The 24,036-nt window shown below is 47.0% G+C and overlaps 1 protein-coding gene across 1 annotated transcript in view; it reads left to right on the forward strand.

The window, feature by feature from the left end:
* Positions 1-3,341: 3,341 nt before the first annotated feature.
* Positions 3,342-24,036, forward strand: part of LOC140725789 (phospholipase D1-like) — a 228,636-nt gene continuing 207,941 nt past the window's right edge. Inside the window, exon 1 of the mRNA XM_073041705.1 lies at positions 3,342-3,486. The gene's annotated coding sequence lies outside the window, so the exon portion shown is untranslated. The remainder of the gene's footprint in view (positions 3,487-24,036) is intronic.

Consider the following 24,036-nt stretch of genomic DNA (forward strand, 5'->3'; position numbering starts at 1 on the left):
ATGGAGGTCCTCAATGATGGATGCCACGTTTTTGAGGGTGCCAGTAAAGAGATGAATCTCAACGTTGTATAACGTATATACATTTTGATAATAAATGTACTTTGACATGTTAAACACAAGTTGTGGACTATCTCTGACAGGCATCGCGGTTGGTCAGCTGGGAGGGCCCGATACAATGCTGCAAAGCTCCATAACTCAATGGTCCAGATCTCCCTGCTCAGCAGCCAGACAGGAACAGCTGTACGGCGGGGTGGGGGGAGAAACTGATGTGTCATTCATCATGGCTCAAGGATCACTTTTGAACTGTGACAAGCGTAACTTCCTCCACCAGAACGTTAATCTCCAACACGATCAAACCACAACTACTTCAGCAAGCTGCAACATCACTCTGTCTCTGCTCTTCTCCCTCCTCCTTCCCCTGCGCCGTGAAACTGGCCCCCTCTCCGGACTTCGGTGCGCTGCCCGGACGACTAGGAGGATGCAGGTAGGTCCAGATTATGTTCTGAACTCGAGGGCTTGCGGTAAACAATGCAGAGTGTGGCAAGACCGCCCCGGCTCTGATGGCATCGGAGCAAAACCACAGTAGAGCATGGGAGCGTGCTGCATCACTCAGTCATCCGAGCTGATCAGCGGATCGACGGGCAGAATACTTACACCTAGTCCGCTGCTGCTGGCTGACTGGGAGGCAATGCAACGGGAGCTTTCAAATGGCAGTGAACAGAATCAGAGTCAGGTTTATTTGCCAACTGACAGACAACCAGTGGCCACTTTATTAGGTACACCTGTACCTGCTAGGTACCCTTAATGGAAATAGCCAATCCTCCCACGTGCCACAGTGGGAGGTAATTGGCCCATGTAAGTTTCTCCAGTGTTTGGTTGAGGGGTGTAACCCCCTGGGTCGCCTCAGGCTCGCTCAGCTCGTTCTCGTCTAGGGGGGAGCAGCCTTCAGCCCCGCCAAACTGGGTAATCAGCTGGTGTGGATGCTGTGTGATGTCCCCGCCTCGCCATAAAACAGACAGTACACCTTATGCGATCAAATGATTACAGTTTATAAAGATTACTATAACCAAGTAATTAATAACGATACAGTATACATGAAGGAAAAGAAAATAAAGAAAAGGCGCCAAATTTATCAAAGTCCAAACCACTTCGTGCACAACCGTTGGAGCTCAATTACTGAAGTCCTCTGGCCACCATTCGATCCCCTCCGAACTCCTCGACTCGCAGCTCAGGACCATCCGAAGTGGTCAACCAAGCACATCTATCGTCGTCTCCTCTCCTCAGGGTACCTCGTGGCCTTGGACCCCCGCTTGGGGTCCGTTCCTCGCCCAGTTTACAGCATCGCGTCCTCTCTCTCTCACCCCCTCGCGCCGATCTCCCCAAAAGCCCGCCAACAATAGCTTACAGACTCAGAAGAAAGAACAACATTAATCCCAATTGGTTATCAAAGGAATACAATTCTCGTTATCTGTAAATTTTAACCCAAACAAGCTTCCAGCACTCTCTCGCAACAAAGAAGCATTCCTACTTTTAACAAAACAAAGAAGTCATTTTGATTAACATACGCAGTAACAAAGAAAAAGAAGAAACCCCCTTTACAGGGGGAATATTCAGGAGAGGGGTTTGTTGATGAGAGTGGGGGAGTGTAAAACAGTATTGGCATAGGAGGGGTTTAAATGGATAGATTGGTACAGGAAATTCTCACTGAGTGTATGTTTCTGATCTTCTGCTGCTGTAGCCCATCCACTTCAAAATTAGGCACATTATGTGTTCACAGATGGTCCTCCGTCACCACTGTTTTAACAGGTGGTTGTTTGGGTTACTGTCACCTTCCTCTCAGCTTGGACCAGTCTGAGAGTTTCCTCAGCCTCTCTCATTCACAAGGTGTTTTCACCCAAAGAACTGCCGCTCACCATTCTCTGTGAACTCTAGAGACTTGTGTGTGAAAATCCCAGGAGATCAGCAGCTTTCTGAAATACTCAAACCTCCCCATCTGGCAGCAGCAACCATTCCACGGTCAAAGTCACTCAGATCACATTTTCCCATTCTGATGTTTGGTCTGAACAACAACTGAACCTCTTGACCATGTCAACATGCTTTTATGCAATGAGTTGCTGTCACACGATTGGTTGATTAATTATTTGTATTGCAGGTACTGAGCAGATACAGGTGTACCTCTGAGTGCGGGTGGTCAACACGGATGTGATGGGCCAACAGGCCTGTTTCACTGCTGCATCTCTCTATGACTCTTAAAGAGTGCAGATGGAACCACATATTGATCAGACAACAGTCCTGGTTTAAATTCACTTTCAGGATCTCAGTCTCGCCCGTTAAGAGCAACGATCACCCAGCACCACCCTCTTCAGTGGCACCTTCTTGAGGCATGTCCTTGATGATGGGAGAGGGCTGTGCCCATGATGGAGCTGGCTGGGACTTCAGCCCTCTGCAGCCTCTTGCACTGGAGTTTCCATGCCAGGCTCTGATACAACTGAACAAAATGCTCTGCACTGGAAATCTGGAGAACTATGCAAGCACAAACACATGTACAGTAAGTCACAGAGTAAGAGAGCATCCGAGCACTGAAACAGGCCCTTTGGCCCAACTAATCCATGCCAAACCATTAATCTGCCTCGTCTGATCCACCTGCACCCTGACAGTAGTGCAGATCCCCCTGCAAGCTTTGATCGTCTTCCTCGCTGTCCACCACATCTCCAGTTTTGGTGTTGTCTCAAGCAACACACACACAAAATGCACACGAGTGGATCTGCAGATGCTGGAAATAAATAAAAACACAAAATGCTGGCAGAACTCAGCAGGCCAGACAGCATCTATGGGAGGAGGTAGTGACGACGTATCGGGCCAAAACCCTTCATCAGGAGTGAAGTAACATGGGATGGTCGAGGAGCGATAAGAAGTAGGGGGGAGGGATGAAGTAGAGAGCTGGGAATGAAGAGATGTAAAGCATGGGAAGTATCACGGTCATAGGTGGGAAGGGATTGAACAAGGGGAGATAAAACAGAGTCGAGATAGGCAGAAATGAGTTCAGTGGGGCAGGAGCGAGCAGAGACAATGGGTCTGCCTGGACATGCAGGTTTATGAATTTTAGGTTGAAGAGATGTAAAGCATTCCCGGCAATGTACTGCTGCCACAAAACAATGAATTTCACGACATATGCTGCTGATATTAAACCTGATTCCTGTTCTGGTCACAATACAAATTTAAAACCAGGAACTACAACAGCTTCCTGGATCTGGGCACTGATGTAAGATAAAAGGCAGGATTAAGAAATGCAAATCTCACTTGTTGCACAAAGAAGTCACAAATTATTTGAGCGGGGCGGGGTTGGGAAGCAAGATTACTTGTGGCAAGGTGGGACTCTCTCTGTCTGCACTCAATGTCATTGGGATTGCTGGTCGCTGAGATTCCAGTAGGTTTTCAGAAGAGCTGGAACACAGAGCAATTACTTCAGTCAGACAAAACCAAGAGGTAAAGTTAAAATATTTCCTGCTACCCTAGGATTTGATTTATGCTTGCTTTGGGATTTGTCAAACAAAACCTAAATGGCTGCTCTCTCTCTCTTTCTGCCAGTCTTTCTCTTTCTTCTCTCTTTCTACCCCTCTCTCTTCCCCTTCTCTCTCCCCCCTCTCACTCTCTCTTCCCCCTTCCCTCTCTGTCTGTCTGTCTGTCTGTCTCTCTCTCTCTCTCTCTCTCTGTGTTCATACCCTTTTAAATATTTTAAATAGTTCTCAAATCTCCCTCACATACTCCTCTGTCCAAGGTAAATTTCTTCTGCACCATTTCCAAAAGGGTGGCGGCCAGAATCAGGTTCAACATTTTGTGAAAAGTGCTGCTCTGCGGCAGGAGTGCACTGAAGCACATAATAATAAAATAATAAATCATAGTAGGAAGTAATGAGGTAGGGTTCATCGGTTTATTGTGCATTCAGAAATCAGGCGGCGTGCAGGAAGAAACTGCTGCTGAGAAGTTCATTGTGATTCTTCGGGCCCCTGTACCTCCTCCCTGATGGTAACACTGAGAAGAGGGCATGTCCTGGGTGATAGGTTGATGCTGCCTTCCCGAGGCACCGATTTTTCAACGTGTCCTTGACGCTGGAGAGGCCAGTGCCCGTGATGGAGCTGGCCGACATTGCAACGTTCTGCAGCTTTTTCTATCCTGGGTAGCGGCCTCTCCTTACGGACTGGACACTGTTGTTCAGTGGTGGTTTGAAGAGTTCAAAGTAAATTTATCAACCAAGTACGTACAGAACCCTGAGATCGATTTTCTTGCAGGCATTCCCGATAAGTCTATAATAGAATCAATGGAAGACCACTTGTTCATTCAGCGTGCAAAAGGCAACAAACTCCAAATACAAAAAGAAAAATAATAAATACTAAATAAATAAGCAGCACATATCGAGAACAGGCGATGAAGAGTCCTTGGAAATGAATCCAAAGGTCGAGGAAACATTAAAATGTTGGGAAAAGTGAGCTGAGAGAAGGTATCCCATCAGCCAAACTGTTCCTACACCTCCCACAAAATGCCGGAGGAACTCAGCAGGCCGGGCAGCATCTATGGAAAATAGCACAGTCAAAGTTTCAGGACGAAACCCTTCGGCAGGACTGGAGAAAAAATGCTGAGGAGTAGGTTTGAAAGTTGGGGGGAGGAGAGAGAGAAAAACACCAGGGGACAGCTGAATCTTGGAGGGGGAGGGATGAAGCAAAGGGCTGCAAAGCAGATTGGTGAAAGAGATAGAAGGCCATGGAAGAAAGCAAAAAGGGGGGGAGGAGCACCAGAGGGAGGTGATGGGGTCAAGGAGATGACAGGAGAGAGGGACGAGGGGATGGGAAATGGTGAAGGGGGGTGGGGGATAGAGGCATTACTGGAAGTTTGAGGAATCGGTGTTCATGCCATCAGACTGGAGGCTTCCCAAACAGAATATGAGGTCTGCTCCTTCAGCCTAGCTGTGGCCTCATCCCAACAGTGGAGGAGGCCATGGGTGAACGTATCGGAATGGGAACGGCAAGTGGAATTAAGATGAGTGGGCATTGGGAGGTTCCACTTGTTCTGGCGGACGGAGCATAGGTGCTCGGTGAAGTGGTCTCCAAATCTACATCGGGTCTCACTGATGTACAAGAGGCCACACCGGGAGCACTGAACACTGTATACGGCTCCAACAGACTCACCGGTGAAGTGTTGCCTCATATGGAAAGACTGTTTGGGGCCCTGAGTGGCAGTGAGGGAGGAGGTGTAGGGGCAGTCCCATATCCATAGGGACAGATCCCATTTTGATATGTCCATCCATGACCTCCACTGTCGTGGATGACATGACAAATTCTCGCAAACTCCTTAGAAAATAGAAGTTGCTGTGCTTTCTTCATAATTGCACTTACGTGCTGGGCCTAGGTTAGATCCTCTGAAATAATAACATGGAAAATTTAAAGTTGCTGAACCTCTGACTACCTCGTGGAACTCTGGTTTCCCTCTCCTGAAGCCAATAATCAGCTCCTTCGTCTTGCTGACATTGACTGAGAGGTTGTTGCTTTACCACTCAGCCAGATTTTCAATCTCCCTCCTATATGCTGACTTGTTATCACAGTCGGAGCAGAGCAGGGGGCTAAGCACCCAGCCTTGTGGTGTACTTGTGCTGCTGGGGCTCATCAAGGAGATGTTGTTGCCAATCTGAACTGTCTGGGGTCTGAATTTCCAAAGTCTTGAATTGAATGGGATTTCAAACTACAATACTTCCCCAAACTGTCCAACCAATTTTAATGAACTACCCTTAAAAGCCCACAGATCCCTCTTTTCCTGAACTCCTCTGAGCCCCCTGAATTAATCTGACCCTCCGTGTCTCTCTCATTTCTCAGTAATGTCTATCACCTGTTACCCATTGTCAAGTTGGTAAATTGGTTTATTATTGTCGCACGAGACCATAAGGCATTAGGAGTAGAATTAGGTTCTTGAGTCTGCTCTGTCATTCTATCATGATTTATTATCTCTCTCAATCCCATTCTCCTGCTGTCACCTCCTAACTTTTGACACCCTTGCAAATTCAAGCTCAAGTTTAATTGTCATTCAACTGCACACGTGTATACAGTTAAATGAAGCACCACTTTTCCAGGGCCAAGATGCAAAACACCGTACCGGCAGTCACACACAGTACATACAGTAATGATAGCACACACTTTTCAAAATAATAATAATGATAAAAAATAATCTTAGCACAAGTCCCTGAGTGGCATGGCCTGAAGATTAATGGTGCCTGGGATGTTGTCCCATTGTCCATACCTAATGATGGCCTCCATAGCCTTCTGTGGCAGTGAATTCCACAGATTCACCACCCTCTATAACCATATAACAATTACAGCACGGAAACAGGCCATCTCGGCCCTTCTAGTCTGTGCCGAACGCTTACTCCCACCTAGTCCCACTGGCCCGCACTCAGCCCATAACCCGCCATTCCTTTCCTGTCCATATACCTATCCAATTTTACTTTAAATGACAATACCAAACCTGTTTCTACTACTTCTACTGGAAGCTCATTCCACAGAGCTACCACTCTCTGAGTAAAGAAATTCCCCCTCATGTTACCCTTAAACTTTTGCCCCCTAACTCTCAAATCATGTCCTTTTGTTTGAATCTCCCCTACTCTCAATGGAAAAAGCCTATCCATGTCAACTTGATCTATCCCCCTCATAATTTTAAATACCTCTATCAAGTCCCCCCTCAACCTTCTATGCTCCAAAGAATAAAGACCTAACTTGTTCAGCCTTTCCCTGTAACTTAGGTGCTGAAACCCAGGTAACATTCTAGTAAATCTTCTCTGTACTCTCTCTATTTTGTTGATATCTTTCCTATAATTTGGTGACCAGAACTGTACACAATAAAGAAACTTCTGGCTAAAGAAATTCCTCCTCATCTCTGTTCTAAATGGACGTCCCTCTATTCTGAGGCTGTGCCCTCTGGTCCTCATCTCTGTTCTAAATGGACGTCCCTCTATTCTGAGGCAAGGTACAGTGGTAAAAAATTGTTTTGCGTGCCATTCACGTCACATGCCGTTGATAATAAACCTGATTCTGATTTCATCACAACAGTACATTGAGGACGTACAAAGGAAACTAAATTGTAATTCCTTATCCAAATCACAGCAAGGATTACTGGACTTTCCCTCCCCTCTATTTGTGCCGTTTACCGGGAGCGTTGTAGACAAAAAGCCTGAAGTGTTGTTGAGGATTCCTTCCACTCATCCCACACTCTTTGACCTACCACCGTCAGGAAGCATCAGGACTGGGACTGTCAGACTGGGGAACAGCTTCTTCCCTCAGGGTGTGAGACTAACGAATACCCTGCCGCCATCGAGGTCTTGCAGTAGGACAGTGAGATGTTTACTGATTTCCTGTGCTGGGCACTTCACTTGCATTTTGAAATACATTTTACTAACTTTCTTGTGATAATATTTTGTTTTACATGCTGTGTGATTTGTGTTTTGTGGGTGTACCATGGTCCGGAGGAATGTTGTTTTGTTTGGTTTTATATATGCACTGCCTCAATATAATGCTGTCAATGAATGGCAGATTCCTGCCACTGTCTGTAAGGAGTTTGTACGTTCTCCCTACGACCACGTGGGTTTCCTCCGGGTGCTCGGGTTTCCTCCCAAATCCCAGAGACATACTGGCTAGCGGGTAATTCACCACATGGGTGTAATTGCGTGGTGTGGGCTGGTTGAGCTGGAAAAGGGCCTGTTACTGTGCTGCGTCTATAAATAAAATTGAAAAATAAGAAAGGGAAGACAATAAGTGAATGCAGAATAATGTGTTACTCGCCTAATGTGACTCTTAGGTGGCATTTTATCAACTGCCTTTCGGAAGTCTCTTTATTTTGGGAATTATAGGCGTCAGAGTTGTAGTTAGTGTGATACCATTACTGTTCAGGGCATTGCGGAGTTTGGAGTTCAGTTCCGGTGCTGTCAGTAAGGATTTTGGTTTTTTAGTGATATGGTGTGGAGTCTCCAAGCCTCTTTGCCCCTGCAACCCCAATTAACCCTAACCCAATCACAGGACAGTTACAATGACCAGCTAACCCACCCAGTACATCTTCAGACTGTGGGAGGAGACTGGAGTACTCAGGCATTCCATGGGAGGATTACAGAGAGTCCTCATGGAATGACACCAGAATTGAACTCCGGACTCTGGAACATTCCTCCCTGTAAGCACCTGAGTTTCCTCCAGGTGCTCTGCTCTCCTCCCACAGTCCAAAGGTGTACCGCTTAGCAGGTTAACTGGTCACTGTAAATTGTCTGGTGATTAGGCTGGGGTTAAATGGGTGGGTTGCTGGGCTGGAAGGGGTCTTCCATGCTGTATCTCTAAATAAATAAAATAAAATATACTACAGAGTGCACCGACTGCCAGGGGGGATGGCAGAGGTGCCGGGGCTGATGGGAGAGGCGCCGGGGCTGATGGGAGAGGCGCCGGGGCTGATGGGAGAGGCACATACATTTGAGAAATTTAAGAGAATCTTAAGTTGGCACATGGATGATAGAAAAATGGAGGTCTTTGTGGGAGATTGATCTTGGAGTAGGTTAAGTCAACACAACCTTGTGGGCTGAAGGGCCTGGGCTGTGCTGTGCTGTTCTGTCTTCTATAATATGAACCACATTTCCCTTACTTCACTTGCAAAGTAAATTTATCAAAACTCTCTCATGTAACAAATGCACCCCCCTTTAGCTAATCCACACTGGCTTTCACCAATCAATCCACGTTCCAAATTTCTTCTAATTCTGTTCCTACTGATCATTTCTAGAAACTTTCCCATTTCTGAGGTTAAACTGACTCATTTGTAATTACCACACCCTTGTTTGAATAAATGTGCAACAATCAGAGTCTCCTAGTCTTCAGGCACCAGCCCGATGTCTGGAAGATGATGGTGGGAGCCCATATAGTTCCCTCCTTTAATTCCCTCAACAACCCCAGATGCATCCTAACCAGACCAGGTGATTTATCAATTGAATTTGGGGCCCCCACCCCCATGGTAGCCTAGCAGTTAGCACGAGATTAATGCCAGGGCACTTCAATTCCGGCATCCCCTGTAAAAAACAGTTTGCAAATTCTTCCTGTGTGCGCCCGTGTTTCCTCCGGGTCCTCCTGTTTCCCTCCCACAGTCCAAAGCTGTACTGGTTAGCATGTTCATTGGTCTTTGTAAGGCTTCCTGTGATTATGAAAGGGTTAAACAGGCGGGTTGCTCGGTGGTGCAGCTCGTTGAGCCGGACGGGCCTGTTCCGCACAGTACCTCCAAATAAAGTACATCTAGCTAACCTTTCTAGAACTCCTCATTAACACCAGTCCATCAGGAATCACAATACATCTTCATTGCTGAGGCTCCAGTACCATTGAGCAGAGATTCAGGTTTATTACTCACTTAGTGGCCACTTCGTTAGTTACCTCGAGCTCCTAATAAGGTGGCCACAGAGTGTACCACTGTACGTTCATGGTCTTCCATTCCATTAGTAGCCCATTCACGTCCAGGTTGAACGTGTTCTGTGTTCACAGATGCTCTCCTGCACGCCACTGTTGTAACGTGAGGCTATTTGAGTTACTGTCACCTTCCTGTCAGCTTGAACCAGTCTGGCCATTCTCCTCTGACCTCTCCCATTAACAAGGCGTCTTCACCCACAGAACTGCCCCTCACTGGATGATTTTTCGCACCATTCTCTGTAAACTCTAGAGATGGCGTGCATGAAAATTCCAGGACAGCAGCAGAATCTGGGATACTCAAACCACCCCATCTGGCACCAGCTATCATTCCATGGTCAAAATAACTTAGATCACATTTCTTCCCCATATTGATGTTTGCTCTGATCAGCAATGGAACTCCTTGACCATGTCTGCATGCTTCTGTGCATTGAGTTGCTGCCATGATAGGTCGATTAGATACTTGCATTACGGAGAGAGTGTGGCCACTGAGTCTACATCGAAAGATATGTGCATCATTTATGTTCACAACCCACACAACCCAAGAATGTGCTGGGGGCAGCCCACCAAATGTCACCGCACATTCTTGCACCATGATTGGATGCCCACAACCTGCAATTCTAGAATTTTTCTTAAACCTTTTAAGTTTTGCCAAACCCCAACAAGCCACTCTGTAATTACCCTCACAACACCAGTAAAACCTTCTAATTATCTGTCAGATATAATGGCCGCTCAACTCTCTCACATCTCTTTTGAAGACATGTTTTTCTTTTGAATACCTGCTGATGTTTATAAGCACCCGTTCCTAGCGTCAGTCAGACAACCAGATCTGCTGACTTTGCAATGTTCCCCCCACCTGTGGAGAGTCTGGAGACTCCAATCATTCGCCATTCTCTGAGTGAGAAGCCAGATCAGAAGAAAGAGGCCCCCCCCCCCCACCAGTTGGAGACACAAGAGGTTCTGCAGATGCTGAAACCCAGAGCAAAAAAAAAACAAACTGGTGGAGGAACCCAGAGGGGAAAATGGACAGTCGACATTTCGCGTCGAGACCCTTCACCTGGACTGAAAGATAGAGGAGAGACAGTCAGTGTGAAGAGGTGGGGGAAAGGGTGTGAAGCAAGAGCTGGGAGGGTGGATCCAGGTGAGGAGGGTGATAGGCAGATGGAGGAGGGAGAGTGGGAATAGTGACAGAGGCTGGGAGGTGATGGGTAGATTAAGATTAAGATAAATTATACACACAAAATGCTAGAGAAACTCTGCAGGCCAGGCAGCAGATGTTGACGTTCTGGGCCGAGGCTCCCATCGGGACTGGAAAGGACAGGGGAAGAAGTGAGAGTAAGAAGGTGGGTGAAGGGAAAGGTGTACAAGCTGGCAGGTGGTAGCTCAGTCCAGATATGGGGGACGAAGTACAAAGCTTGGAGGTGATAGGTGGAAAAGGTAAAGGGCTGAAGAAGAAGGAATCTGATAGGAGAGGAGGGGAACCAGAGGGAAATGATGGGCAGCTGGGAGAAGAGAAAGGGTGAGGGGGGTGGCCAGATTGCTGAAAGAAAGAAGGGGTAAGGGGGAGAGAAATTACCGTAAGTTAGAGAAATCAATGTTCACGCTGGCATCTATTCAGATGGAATCCCTGAGAAAGTGGAGCATCTGGGGAGAGACCCACGTGTTCACAGAGAGGATGTCACTATATCAAAGTTCAAAGTAATTTTATTATCAAAGTACATAATATTTCACCAAATACCACCCAGAGATTCATCTTCTTGCAGGCATTCATGGTAGAACAAAGAAATAAAATAGAATCAATGAAAAGTATTGCATAAACACTGACAAACACCTAATTTGAAAAGATATCAGTACTCAAACTAATACACACAAAATGCTGGAGGAACTGAGCAGGTCAGGCAGCATCTTTGGAGAGGAACAAAGTGCTGCCGTTTCGGGCCGAGACCCCCATCGGGACTGAAAAGGGAGAAAGAAGGCAGAATGAGAAGGTGGGGAGAGGGGAAGTGGGAGGTGACAGGTGGACTGAAGAGGAGGAAGCTCATAGGCGAGTCTGGGTGAGTACGTGGTCGGAGAGTTGGAGAGCAGCAGAGGGGGAGCAGGGAGAGAGGTTCTTCCTGAACTCCCGGTGAAGAGAACATTTCAACTGCTACAGGATAGGCATCCCACAAAGATACTTTACAGTGGAGCAGCAAATCATAAACCCATCACCTCCACTCCCCTCCTCCTTCCCAGTGAAGGGTCTTGGCCTGAAACGTCGACTCTTTATTCCTCTCCACAGATGCTGCCTGACCTGCTGAGTTCCTCCAGCATTTTCTCTGTGTTACTCTGGGTCTCCAGCATCTTCAGAATTTCTTGTGTTCAGTTTGCAGGTTATTAGTTCCTTCCGTATAAAGACCCCACTTCCCCAAATTTTTGTTTTTCTCAAATTCCTCTGCTCTTGCCATTATGAAAATATTACAAGCTCTCTTGCTGGGATCCAAGAACCCTGCGCTGGCCCACACTAATCCACTTACCACGGTTTGCCCCCTCAACATCTGTCTTCCCGCTGTACCACTCCCACTCACTCCTCAGGAACCACCCAGCCTCCCCTGACTTCGACAATGGAAAGTACCACAGTTTTTCACCCACTCTCGCTTGTGATCAGTTGCCATAGCGACTGCAGGGTCAAATCACACACTGAAAAACTTGGCCCAGTACATCTTCCCACAGTAAAGTGAGCTGGCTTGGCAAATTTGCACAGAGATTTCATTGGACAATACCCCCTGCTTCTGCTCTCCTCCCCACATCTCCTTCTTTAATTATAAAGCTTTTCAACATTGGTCCTGAGCTTGCTTTTACTGTTGTTAGATAGTAAAACCACCAAAACCAGGCCATTCGGCCCATTGAGTCTGGTCCAGCATTCCACCGTGGCCGATCTATGATCCTTCTCAATCCCATTCTCCTGCTTTCTCCTCCTAATCTTTGATACCCTTACTTACTAATCAAGAACATATCAATCTCTGCTTTAAATGTATCCATTGACTTGGCCTCCTTGGTCATCTGTGGCAATAAATAAATCCCACTATTCTGAGGCTGTGCCCTCTGGCCCAGTTCTGGTCATGCCACAATTGGAAGGAAGCTGAGGCTTTGGAGAGGATGCAGAAGGAGTTCACCAGGATGTCATACTGAGAGCTTGGACAAACTTGGATGGTTTTCTCTGGAGCATCGGAAGCTGAGGGAAGATCTGATAGGGAGTTATAAAATGATGAGAGGCACAGATAGAGTAAACAGACAGCATCTTTTCCCTGAGGGCATGTATTTAAGGTGAGAGGGGGGTAATTTCAAAGGAGATGTGAGGGGCAAGTTTTTTTACACAGAGAGTGGTGGGTGGCTGGAATGTGTTATCTGGGGTGGTGGTAAAGGCAGATACATTAGGGATATTTAATACATGTTCAGATAGGCTCATGAATGTGAGGAAAATGGACAGATATGGACATTGTGTAGGCAGAGAGATTAGTTGGCCATTTGATTACTAATTTAATCGGTTTAGCACGATATTGTGGACTGAAGGGCCTGTTCCTGTGCTGGACGGTTTGATGCTCCATGCTCCGTCCTCTCGTTACCCACTCTACTTTCCGTCAGCTGGAGTTGGAGGGATTCCTGACAACCAGTGTGAAGCTGCATGTCTATGGAATCGATGTTATATTTAATTCAGGTGTGATCTTAATGTAAGGCGGAACAGGTTTCAGGACAGAATGACAGGACAGATGATTCTCAGAACCTCAGCAGGTCAGGCAGCATCTGTGGAAATTTATCAAAATGAGTAAGTAAAAATAAAACAGAGTTAATGTTTCAGGTCAAGGCCTCTTGATTAGAATGGTCAGTTCCGCCCCTGCAAAGTGTGTCACGATCTCAGCACTGCCCCTCCCACAGTGTGACTCCCCTCAACACTGCCCCTCCCACAGTGTGACTCCCCTCAACATTGCCCCTCCCACAGTGCGTCACGATCTCAACACTGCCCCTCCCACAGTGTGACTCCCCTCAACACTGCCCCTCCCACAGTGTGACTCCCCTCAACACTGCCCCTCCCACAGTGTGAAACCCCTCAACACTGCCCCTCCCACAGAGTGACTCCCTCAGCACTGCCCCTCCCACAGTGTGACTCCCTTCAACACTGCCCCTCCCACAGTGTGAAACCCCCTCAACACTGCCCCTCCCAGTGTGACTCCCCTCAACATTGCCCCTCCCACAGTGTGAAACCCCCTCAACACTGCCCCTCCCACAGTGTGACTCCCTTCAACACTGCCCCTCCCGCAGTGTGACTCTCAGCACTGCCCCTCCCACAGTGTGACTCTTCTCAACACTGCCCCTCCCACAGAGTGACTCCCCTCAACACTGCCCCTCCCACAGTGTGAAACCCCCTCAACACTGCCCCTCCCACAGTGTGACTCCCCGCAGCACTGCCCCTCCCACAGTGTGACTCTCAGCACTGCCCCTCCCACAGTGTGACTCCCCTCAACACTGCCCCTCCCACAGTGTGAAACCCCCTCAACACTGCCCCTCCCGCAGTGTGACTCCCTTCAACACTGCCCCTCCCACAGTGTGACTCCCCTCAACACTGCCCCTCCCACAGTGTGAAACCCCCTCAACTCTGCCCCTCCCACAGTGTGACTCCCCTCAACACTGCCCCCCCGCAGTGTGACTCCCTTCAACACCGCCCCTCCCACAGTGCAAAACCCCTCAACACCGCCCCTCCCACAGAGTGACTCCCTCAACACTGCCCCTCCCACAGTGTGAAACCCCTCAACACTGCCCCTCCCACAGAGTGACTCCCTCAGCACTGCCTCTCCCACAGTGTGACTCCCTTCAACACTGCCCCTCCCACAGTGTGAAACCCCCTCAACACTGCCCCTCCCAGTGTGACTCCCCTCAACACTGCCCCTCCCACAGTGTGAAACCCCCTCAACACTGCCCCTCCCACAGTGTGACTCCCTTCAACACTGCCCCTCCCGCAGTGTGACTCTCAGCACTGCCCCTCCCACAGTGTGACTCTTCTCAACACTGCCCCTCCCACAGAGTGACTCCCCTCAACACTGCCCCTCCCACAGTGTGAAACCCCCTCAACACTGCCCCTCCCACAGTGTGACTCCCCGCAGCACTGCCCCTCCCACAGTGTGACTCTCAGCACTGCCCCTCCCACAGTGTGACTCCCCTCAACACTGCCCCTCCCACAGTGTGAAACTCCCTCAACACTGCCCCTCCCACAGTGTGACTCCCCTCAGCACTGCCCCTCCCGCAGTGTGACTCCCTTCAACACTGCCCCTCCCACAGTGTGACTCCCCTCAACACTGCCCCTCCCACAGTGTGACTCCCCTCAACACTGCCCCTCCCACAGTGTGAAACCCCCTCAACACTGCCCCTCCCGCAGTGTGACTCCCCTCAACACTGCCCCTCCCACAGTGTGAAACCCCCTCAACACTGCCCCTCCCACAGTGTGACTCCCCTCAACACTGCCCCTCCCACAGTGTGACTCCCCTCAACACTGCCCCTCCCACAGTGTGAAACCCCCTCAACACTGCCCCTCCCGCAGTGTGACTCCCCTCAACACTGCCCCTCCCACAGTGTGAAACCCCCTCAACACTGCCCCTCCCACAGTGTGACTCCCCTCAACACTGCCCCTCCCACAGGACAGCTGGGTAGCACTGCAGAGTGCTCTGATGAGTTAGGGCGTAATTGCTGTTGTGTTGTCGAGTTGGGCTGTGTTGCAGTTTGGGGTTAACTTAGGAGGAGGCACTGTTGAAGAGTGCAATTAACATGTTACACCCTTAAACACATAATACTGAACACAGTAATGATGGAGTTAATGAGTTCCAAATATGTCCGATTATATGTCCCAGATCAGGATATGCAGTTGGATGCCAAGAAATGGAGTCATCATTATTCAAAAGGCTTCTGTGAGGTGGCTATGGGGTGGAATTTCTGGGCAACCTGCCAAGTAGACACTTGCCAGGGAAAGGCAAAAGAATGAGTTCTCACAGAACTACAGCTGACTGCCACATTATACCACTCCCTGCTCTGTCCAAAAACCTACACACAACATAGAATCATAGGCATGAGCCTTCCCACCATCGAGGACATCTTCAAAAGAGTTTGTGGAGATTTGGTATGTCACGAAAGAGCATCTTACTGGTAAGGAAGGGCCGCTGCACAGGATCAGCAGAGCGGTAAGAACATAATAAATAAGGGCAGGAGTAGGGCATCTGACCTGTCAAGCTTGCTCCGCCGTTCAATAAGATCCTGGCTGATTTGGCCATGGACTCATCTCCACCTACCTGCCTTTCCCCCATAACCCTAAATTCCCCTACTATGCAAAAATCTATCCAACTTTGTCTTAAATATATTTACTGAGGTAGCCTCCACTGCTTCATTGGGCAGAGAATTCCACAGATTCACCACTCTCTGGGAAAAGCAATTCCTCCTCATCTCTGTCCTAAATTTACGGCCCCGAATTCTGAGGCTATGTCCCCTTGTTCTAGTCTCACCTACCAGTGGAGACAACTTTCCTGCCTCTATCTTATCTATACCTTTCATAATCTTATACGTTTCTATAAGATCTCCTCTCATTCTTCTGAATTCCAGCGAGTACAGTCCCAGGTGACTCAATTTCTCCTCACAGTCTAACCCTCTCATCCCTGGAATCAACCTGGTGAACCTCCTCTGCACCGCCTCCAAAGCCAGTATATCCTTCCTCAAGTACGGAGACCAGAACTGCACACAGTACTCCAGGTGCGGCCTCACCAGTACCCTGTACAGTTGCAGCATAACCTCCCTGCTCTTGAATTCAGTCCCTCTAGCAATGAAGGCCAACATCCCATTTGCCTTCTTGATAGCCTGCTGCACCTGCAAACCAACAATCCCAAGTCCCTCTGCACAGCAGCGTAATGCAATTCATACCATTTAAATAATAATCTGCTCTTCCATTTTTCCTTCCAAAGTGGATGACCTCGCATTGACCATCATTGTACTCCATCTGCCAGACCCTTGCCCACTCACATGACCTATCTATATGTCTCTGCTGACCCTCCATATTTTCTGCATAATTTGCTTTTCTACTCAATTTAGCATCATCAGCAACTTAGATACACTACACTCGGTCCCCTCTTCCAGATCGTTAATGTATATTGTGAACAGTTGCAGGCCCAGCACCGACCCCTGTGGTACACCAGTCACCACTGATTGTCACCCAGAGTAATTCCAACTCTCTGCTTTCTATTAGTTAACTAATCCTCTATCCATGCTAGTACATCACCCCCAACTCTATGCATCCTTATATTAAGGATGTCTTTTATACAGTACCTTATCGAACGCCTTCTGGAATTCCAAGTAATTCTGGAATTCTATCTGTTCCCTTGTATCCACTGTGCTCATTATATCCTCAAGGAACTCCAGTAAGTTTGTCTGCATCTGCCTGATGGATCCATTTCTTTACAAATGCCTTGCTGTTTCTTCTTTAATGATAACTTCAAACATTTTCCCAACTACAGATGTTAAAGTAACTGGCCTATAGTTACCTGCCTTTTGCCTACATCCTTTTTTGAACAGTGACGTGATATTCACCATCGTCCAATCCGCCGGGACCTGCCCAGAGTCCAGAGAATTTTGGTAAATTATCACCAAAGTCTCTACTATAACTTCTGCCATTTCTTTCAGTACCCTGGGATGCATTCCATCAGGACCAGGGGACTTATCTCCTTCAGGCCCACACCTAAAGCAGTATCTCTTTAGTGATAGCTATTGTATCAAGGCCCTCACCTCCCATCGCATCCATAACATCTCTTGTAAACTCTTAGTTGTAAACTCAAGCAGCTCAATCATTGGCATTAGTATCCCCAGCATCGAGGACACCTTCAAAAAGTGATGCCTCAAAAAGGCAGCATCAATCATTCAGGACCCTTCCACACAGGACGTGCCCTATTCTCATTGCAACCATCAGGATGAGGCTGAAGATCTCAAAGATTCAAGAACAGCCGCTTCCCCTCCACCACACTGAACCCTTGAACACTGCCTCACTAATGATATTTCTAACCGTAATTTATAGTTTTTATAATATGTATTGCTACATACTGCTCTTGCAAAACAACACGTTTCTCGACATACGTCAGTGATAATGAACCTGATATTCTGATCTTGAACACAGCATTGTATAGCACAGGACAGGCCCTTAGCCCCATGATCTTAACCTACTCTGAGATCAGTTTAACCTTTCCCTCCCACATACCCCTCCATTTTCCTATCACCTCTGGGCCTATCTCTGAAATACCCCTGAAATATCTGCCTGCACCGCCACCCCTGGCAGAGCATTCCAGATACCCATCACATTCTGTGCAAAAGCCCTGCCTCTGACACCCCCCTACACTTCCCTACCATGTAGCCACCAATGTCACTGCTCTATAAACCCTGGTTAGACCACACTTGGTTCTGGTCACCTCATTTACCGGGCTGCTTCTGGGACTGGAGAGAGCATGTCTTCTGAGGAGAGTTTGAGCAAGCTGGGGCTTTTCCCTTCGGTGCGAAGGACAACGAAAGGCAACTTCGTAGAGGTGTACGAGATGATAGGAGGTATAGGGCAAGTGGAAAGGCAGAGGCTTTTTCCCAGGGTGGACCTGGCTAATACAAGGGGGCATAATTTTAAGGTGATTGGAGGAAAGCATAAGGGGGATGTCAGAGGTAGTAGTTCTTACACAGAGAGTGGTGGGTGCATGGAATGTACTGCCAGGGTGGTGGTAGAGATAGGTACATTAGGGGGCATTTAAGAAACTCTTAGATTGGCACATAGATGACAGAAAATGTGGGAGAATCCAAATCAAAGTACATATATATCAACAAGTGAATGTCAGGGTACCATATGGTGACAGACACAACTGTCACATGTACTTTGATAATAAATTTACTTTGAACTTTGTAAAGGGTTAGATTGATTTTGGAGCAGGTTGAAATATTGGCATAACATTATGAGCTGAAGGGTTTGTACTGTGCTGTGATGTTCCGTGTTCTACGTGTGGGGTAAGAAACTACCTCCGACAGCCCCACCCCCATACTTTCCTCCATAACCCCCTGTACTACTCACTTCAACCCTGGGAAAAGTCTCTGGCTATCTACCTGATCCATGCCTTTTATCAATTTGAATACCTCTTTCAAGGTCTGTGTATGGTGTCCTGTATGGTGTGTCACCCAAGCAAGTTTCTCTGTTGGTGCTGTGGTGGGGCAGACACACTGGAAAGAGGAATACAATAAATAAGGAACACCAGGAGACAAATAAAAAACTTCCTTTGGCTGAGAACAGAACATCTGGGCCACAATATCTGTGCTGAACATAATCCCAACTTGCCTCACATGGTCCCTATCCCATTCCAAACAAAACAACATTCCTCTGGAACAAAGTGCACAACGCAGTACATATAACTCACACACGTAACACATTAAGTAATATTACCACAAACAAATTAACAAATAATAGGGTGCATTTGTGACACGTTAAAAAGTAAACTGTATAATGTCACTGGTGCTTCAAACGTGATGAGACCTGGGTGGTGACAGGGAGATCAGTAGTCTCACAGCCTGGGGGAAGAAGCTGTTTCCCATCCTAACTGTCCTTGTCCTAATTGGCTGCCTGATGGTGGGGGGTCAAAGAGATTGTTGGACGGATGGGAGGGGTCACTGACAATACTAAGGGCCCTGCATATGCAGTGCTCCTGGTAAATATCTCCGATGGGTGGAAGAGAAGCCCTAATGATCCTCTCCAGTAGCCCTTTTTAGGGTCTTGCAATTCACCTACCGGACAATGATGCAGCCGGTCAGGACACTCTCTATGTTGCTCCTGTAAAAATTGGTTAGAATGGGGGTCGTAGCTTCACGTCTCAATCTCCTCAGGATGTGGAGACGCTGCTGTGCTTTCGTGACCAAAGAGGTGGTGTTTGGGGACCAGGTGAACTCTCTGTTACATGTGCTCACAGAAATCCGGTGCTCCTAACTCTCTCCATGAAGGAACTGTGCAGTGAGGCGTGGTCAGTCTGCACCTTCTCAAAGCCTGCAATCATCTCTTTGGTTTTGTCACAGGGTTGAAATCGAAAAGACCAGAGGGCATGTATTTAAGGTGAGAGAGGATAATTTCAAAGGGGATATGAGGGGGCAAGTATTTTTTTACATAAAGAGGGGTGGGTTCCAGGAATGTGCTGTCTGGGGTGGTGATGGCAGATACACTACAGCCCTTTAAGAGACATTTAAATAGGCACTTTCACGTGAGGAAAATGGTAGATTAGTTTAAGCAGTAGAGAGTAGTTGGCTATTTGATTACTGATTCAGTTGGTTCAGCACAACATTGTGGGCTGAAGGGCCTGTTCCTGTGCTGTAGTGTTCTACATTTCAGCAGCACTGAGGAAGGGCTCCAGGACATTAGTCACCAGCTTCGTCCTCTGCTTCCTCCTTAGCCTGTCACTTCTCTCTCGCCATCAATCGAAACTCACTCAGCATCTCTGGAGCACAAACAGCTGGCCTGATGGTTTCAAAGTAAAAAAAACAGATGAATGCTGGAGCCACACAGCACTCCTGGAGTGAGTTATGGAGGGATACACTCAGTGGCCACTTTATTAGGTACACCTGCCCGTTAATGCAAACATCTAATCAGCCAATCACGTGGCAGCAACTCAATGCCAACAAGCATGCAGACATGGTCAAGAGGTTCACTTGTAGTTTAGACCAATCATCAGAATGGGGAAGAAATGTGATCTAAGTGACTTTGACCGTGGAATGATTGTTGGTGCCAGATGGGGTGGTTTGAGTATCTCAGAAACTGTTGATCTCCTGGGATTTTTACACACAACAGTCTCTAGAGTTTACAGAGAATGGTGTGAAGAATAAAAAAAAACATGTCAAACCTTGAAGTGGATGGGCTAAGCAGCAGAAGACCAACGTACGCTTCCTTCATGTCACATTCTGCCCAGATGCTCCACTGTAGCCCTGGTACACATCTAATCTCATCCCATTTGGCCCAGATCCATCTAAAACACTCCTATTCATGTACTCAAGAGATTCTGCAGATGCTGGAAATCTCGAGCAATGCACACAAAGAGCAGGAGGAACTCAGCAGGTCAGGCAGCATCTATGGAAGGGTATAAACAGTCAACTAATTGGGCTGAGACCCTTCATCAAAACTTTTGATCAGGTCCTGATGAAGCCTGTCAGTGGAAAATGACAACTCTTTATTCCTCTCCGTAGATGCTCCTGTTCACTTATCTGTCCAAGTGTCGTTAATGTATCTTCCTCAACCTGCTGCTGTGGCAGCTTGTTCCATATTGCCGCCACCGTCTGGGTGAAGAAGTTGCCCCTCTAGCCCCTTTTCAATTCATCCCCTCACACCTTACACCAAGGGCCACTGTTCTCCAGTTGACTTACTCTGGAAAAATAACTGTATGCATTGCATTTACCCTCTCTATGTCCCTCATGATTTTGTAAACTTCAAAGTCAAAGTAAAGTATATACAACACTGTGCAAAAGGCTTAGGCACATAAACCTGTATATCGCTCGCTGCCCATGACATTACACAGTAATGTGGAGTGGAGGACGAGCTTATAAGTCTGGCGGGAGGAAAAGATGTTGGGAATGGCAAGGATGGAGCACCAGTGGAGGGGTGTGGGACAGGTGGCAGAGAAGGACTGCTAGGGGTGGAGATGACGCGGGTGCAGACACACCCAGCTCTAAGACACCAGGCAAGGTCAACTGATTTCAAACAATTAGTTTATTGATAATTGCAGAATGTCTCTCTGGTGTTTCCCACTCCCTCCCTCTCCCTTCCCCTTTTCCCAACCATGATTCCCCTCTCCCTGTCCCTTCCCACTCTCAGCCCACAATAGAGACCCAGATCAGAATCAGGTTTATCATCACTCACATATATCATGAAATTCATTTTTTTTGTGTGTGACAGCAGAACAGTGACTACTACAGTACTGTGCAAAAGTCTTAGGCACCCTAGCTATACGTACATATATATATGTGCATGTGTGCTGAAGATATTTGTATAGTACTGTATATGTTAGCATGTACTACCCTGAAATTCATTTTCTTGCAGAGAAATAAAGAAATACAATAGAGTAATAGACTTCATAAAAATCTATGCATTAATACAGACTGACAAGCAACTAATGTACAACAGAAGACAAATTGTACAATAAAGAAAATCAATAGTGAGAACAGTATGTAAGGGGATTGGGAAAATCAGGTCGGTGTTGGATCGCCGCAGAGGGAATTTGTTGAATGGCTATGAGATGGCTTTTTAGAGCAACTTGTGCTTGAGCCTATTTGAGGAAAGGCTATCTTAGGTTTGGTGTTGTGTAATAACCCAGATCTGATCAGGGAGCTTAATGTAAAGGAACCCTTAAGAGGCAGTGAATCAGAATCAGGTTTATTATCACTGGCATGTGTCGTGAAATTTGTTAACTTAGCAGCAGCAGTTCAATGCAACACATATATAGCAAAAGAAGAAATAAATAAATAAACAAATAAGTAAGTAAATCAGTTACAGTGTAGTGTATGTGTGTGTAGGCCTCCGTTAGTCTCGAAAGACCATGGATTTGCACCTTGGGAAGTTTCTAGGGCACAAGCCTGGGCAAGGTTTTTTTTATGGGAGACTCGCAGTTGCCCAAGCTGCAAGTCTCCCCTCTCCACCCTCCAATGTTGTCCAAGGGAAGGGCATTAGCAATTACAGTATACGTATGTTGAATAAATTAAAAATCATGCAAAATAAACAGAAATAATAAGACCATAAGGAGCAGAAGTGGGCCATTCAGCCCATCGAGTCTGCTCCACCATTCAATCATGGGCTGATCCAATCCATCCCCACTCCCCTGCCTTCTCCCCATACCCTTTGATGCCCTGGCTAATCAAGAACCTAACTATCTCTGTCTTAAATGCACCCAATGACTTGGCCTCCACGTGGCTCCACTTGGCTCATGGCAACAAATTCTACAGATTTACCACCCTCTGACTAAAGTAATTTCTCCGCATCTCTGTTCTAAATGGACGTTGTCCTAGACTCCCCTACCATGGGAAATAGCTTTGCCATATCTAATCTGTTCAGGCCTTTAACATTCGGTATGTTTCTGTGAGATCCCCCCTCATTTTCCTGAACTCCAGGGAATACAGCCCAAGAGCTGCCAGATGTTCCCCATATGGTAACCCTTACACTCCTGGAATCATTCTCATGAATCTTCTTTGAACCCTCTCCAACGTCAGAATATCCTTTCTAAAATAAGGAGCCCAAAACTGCACACAATACTCCAAGTGTGGTCTCACAAGTACCTTATAGAGCCTCAACATCACATCCCTGCTCTTATATTCTATACCTCTAGAAATGGATGCCAACATTACATTCACCTTCTTCACAACCGACTCAACCTGGAGGTTAACCTTTAGGATATCTTGCACAAGGACTCCCAAGTCCCTTTGCATCTCTGCATTTTGAATTCTATCCCCATCTAAAAAATAGTCTCCCCTTTTATTTCTTCCACCAAAGTGCACGACCATACACTTTCCAACATTGTATTTAATTTGCCACATCTTTGCCCATTCCCTTAACTATCTAAGTCTCTCTGCAGGCTCTCTGTTTCCTCTACACTACCCGCTCCTCCGCCTATCTTTGTATCATCGGCAAATTTGCCACACATCCATTAATACCAGGAGCCTGATGGTTGTAGGGTAATAACTCTTCCTGTACCTGGTGGTGTGGGCCCACCAGATTCAGGCTTCTGTACTCTTGTCCCACAATGGTAGCAAGAAGAGAACACGACATGTGTCGTGAAATTTGTTAACTTTGCAGCAGCAGTTCAATGCAATACAGAATAGAAAAAAAAGTGAATTACAGTAATTATATACTATATATATAAAATAGTTAAGTAGTGCAAAAAATAGAAATAAAAAGTAGAGAGGTAGTGTTCATGGGTTCAATATCCATTCAGAAATCGGATGGCAGAGGGAAAAAGCTGTTCCTGAATCAGTGTGTGTGTGCCTTCAGACTTCTATACCTCCCTCCTGATGTAAGAGGGCATGGCCTGGGTGGTGGGAGGCTTTAATAATGAACCCTGTCACCTTTCTGAGACATCACTCCTTGAGGATGTCCTGGGTACTCTGGGGGCTAGTGCCCATGACGGAGTTGACTAAGTTTACAAATCTCTGCAGCTTACTTCGACCCTCTGCCCCTGCCCATACTCGAGAATGATGCAGCCAGTTAGAATGCCATGGTACATCTGCAGAAATTTTCAAGTTTTTTGGGTGATTATACCGAAATTCCTCAAGCTCCTAAAAAAAGCAGTTGTTGACATGTCTTCTTTGTAGCTGCGTCGATATATTGGGAACAGTTTAGATCCTCAGAGATATTGACACCCAGGAACTTGAAATTACTCACTCTTTCCACTTCTGATCTCTCTATGAGGACTGGTTCATGGTATGCTGTCCTACCCTTTCTGAAGATCACAATCAGCTCTTTGGTCTTTCCGACATTGAGTGCAGGGTTGTTGTTGTGACACCACTCAACTAGCTGATA

This window comes from Hemitrygon akajei, chromosome 3, assembly GCF_048418815.1.
Source record: "Hemitrygon akajei chromosome 3, sHemAka1.3, whole genome shotgun sequence".
Classification (NCBI taxonomy): Eukaryota; Metazoa; Chordata; class Chondrichthyes; order Myliobatiformes; family Dasyatidae; genus Hemitrygon; species Hemitrygon akajei.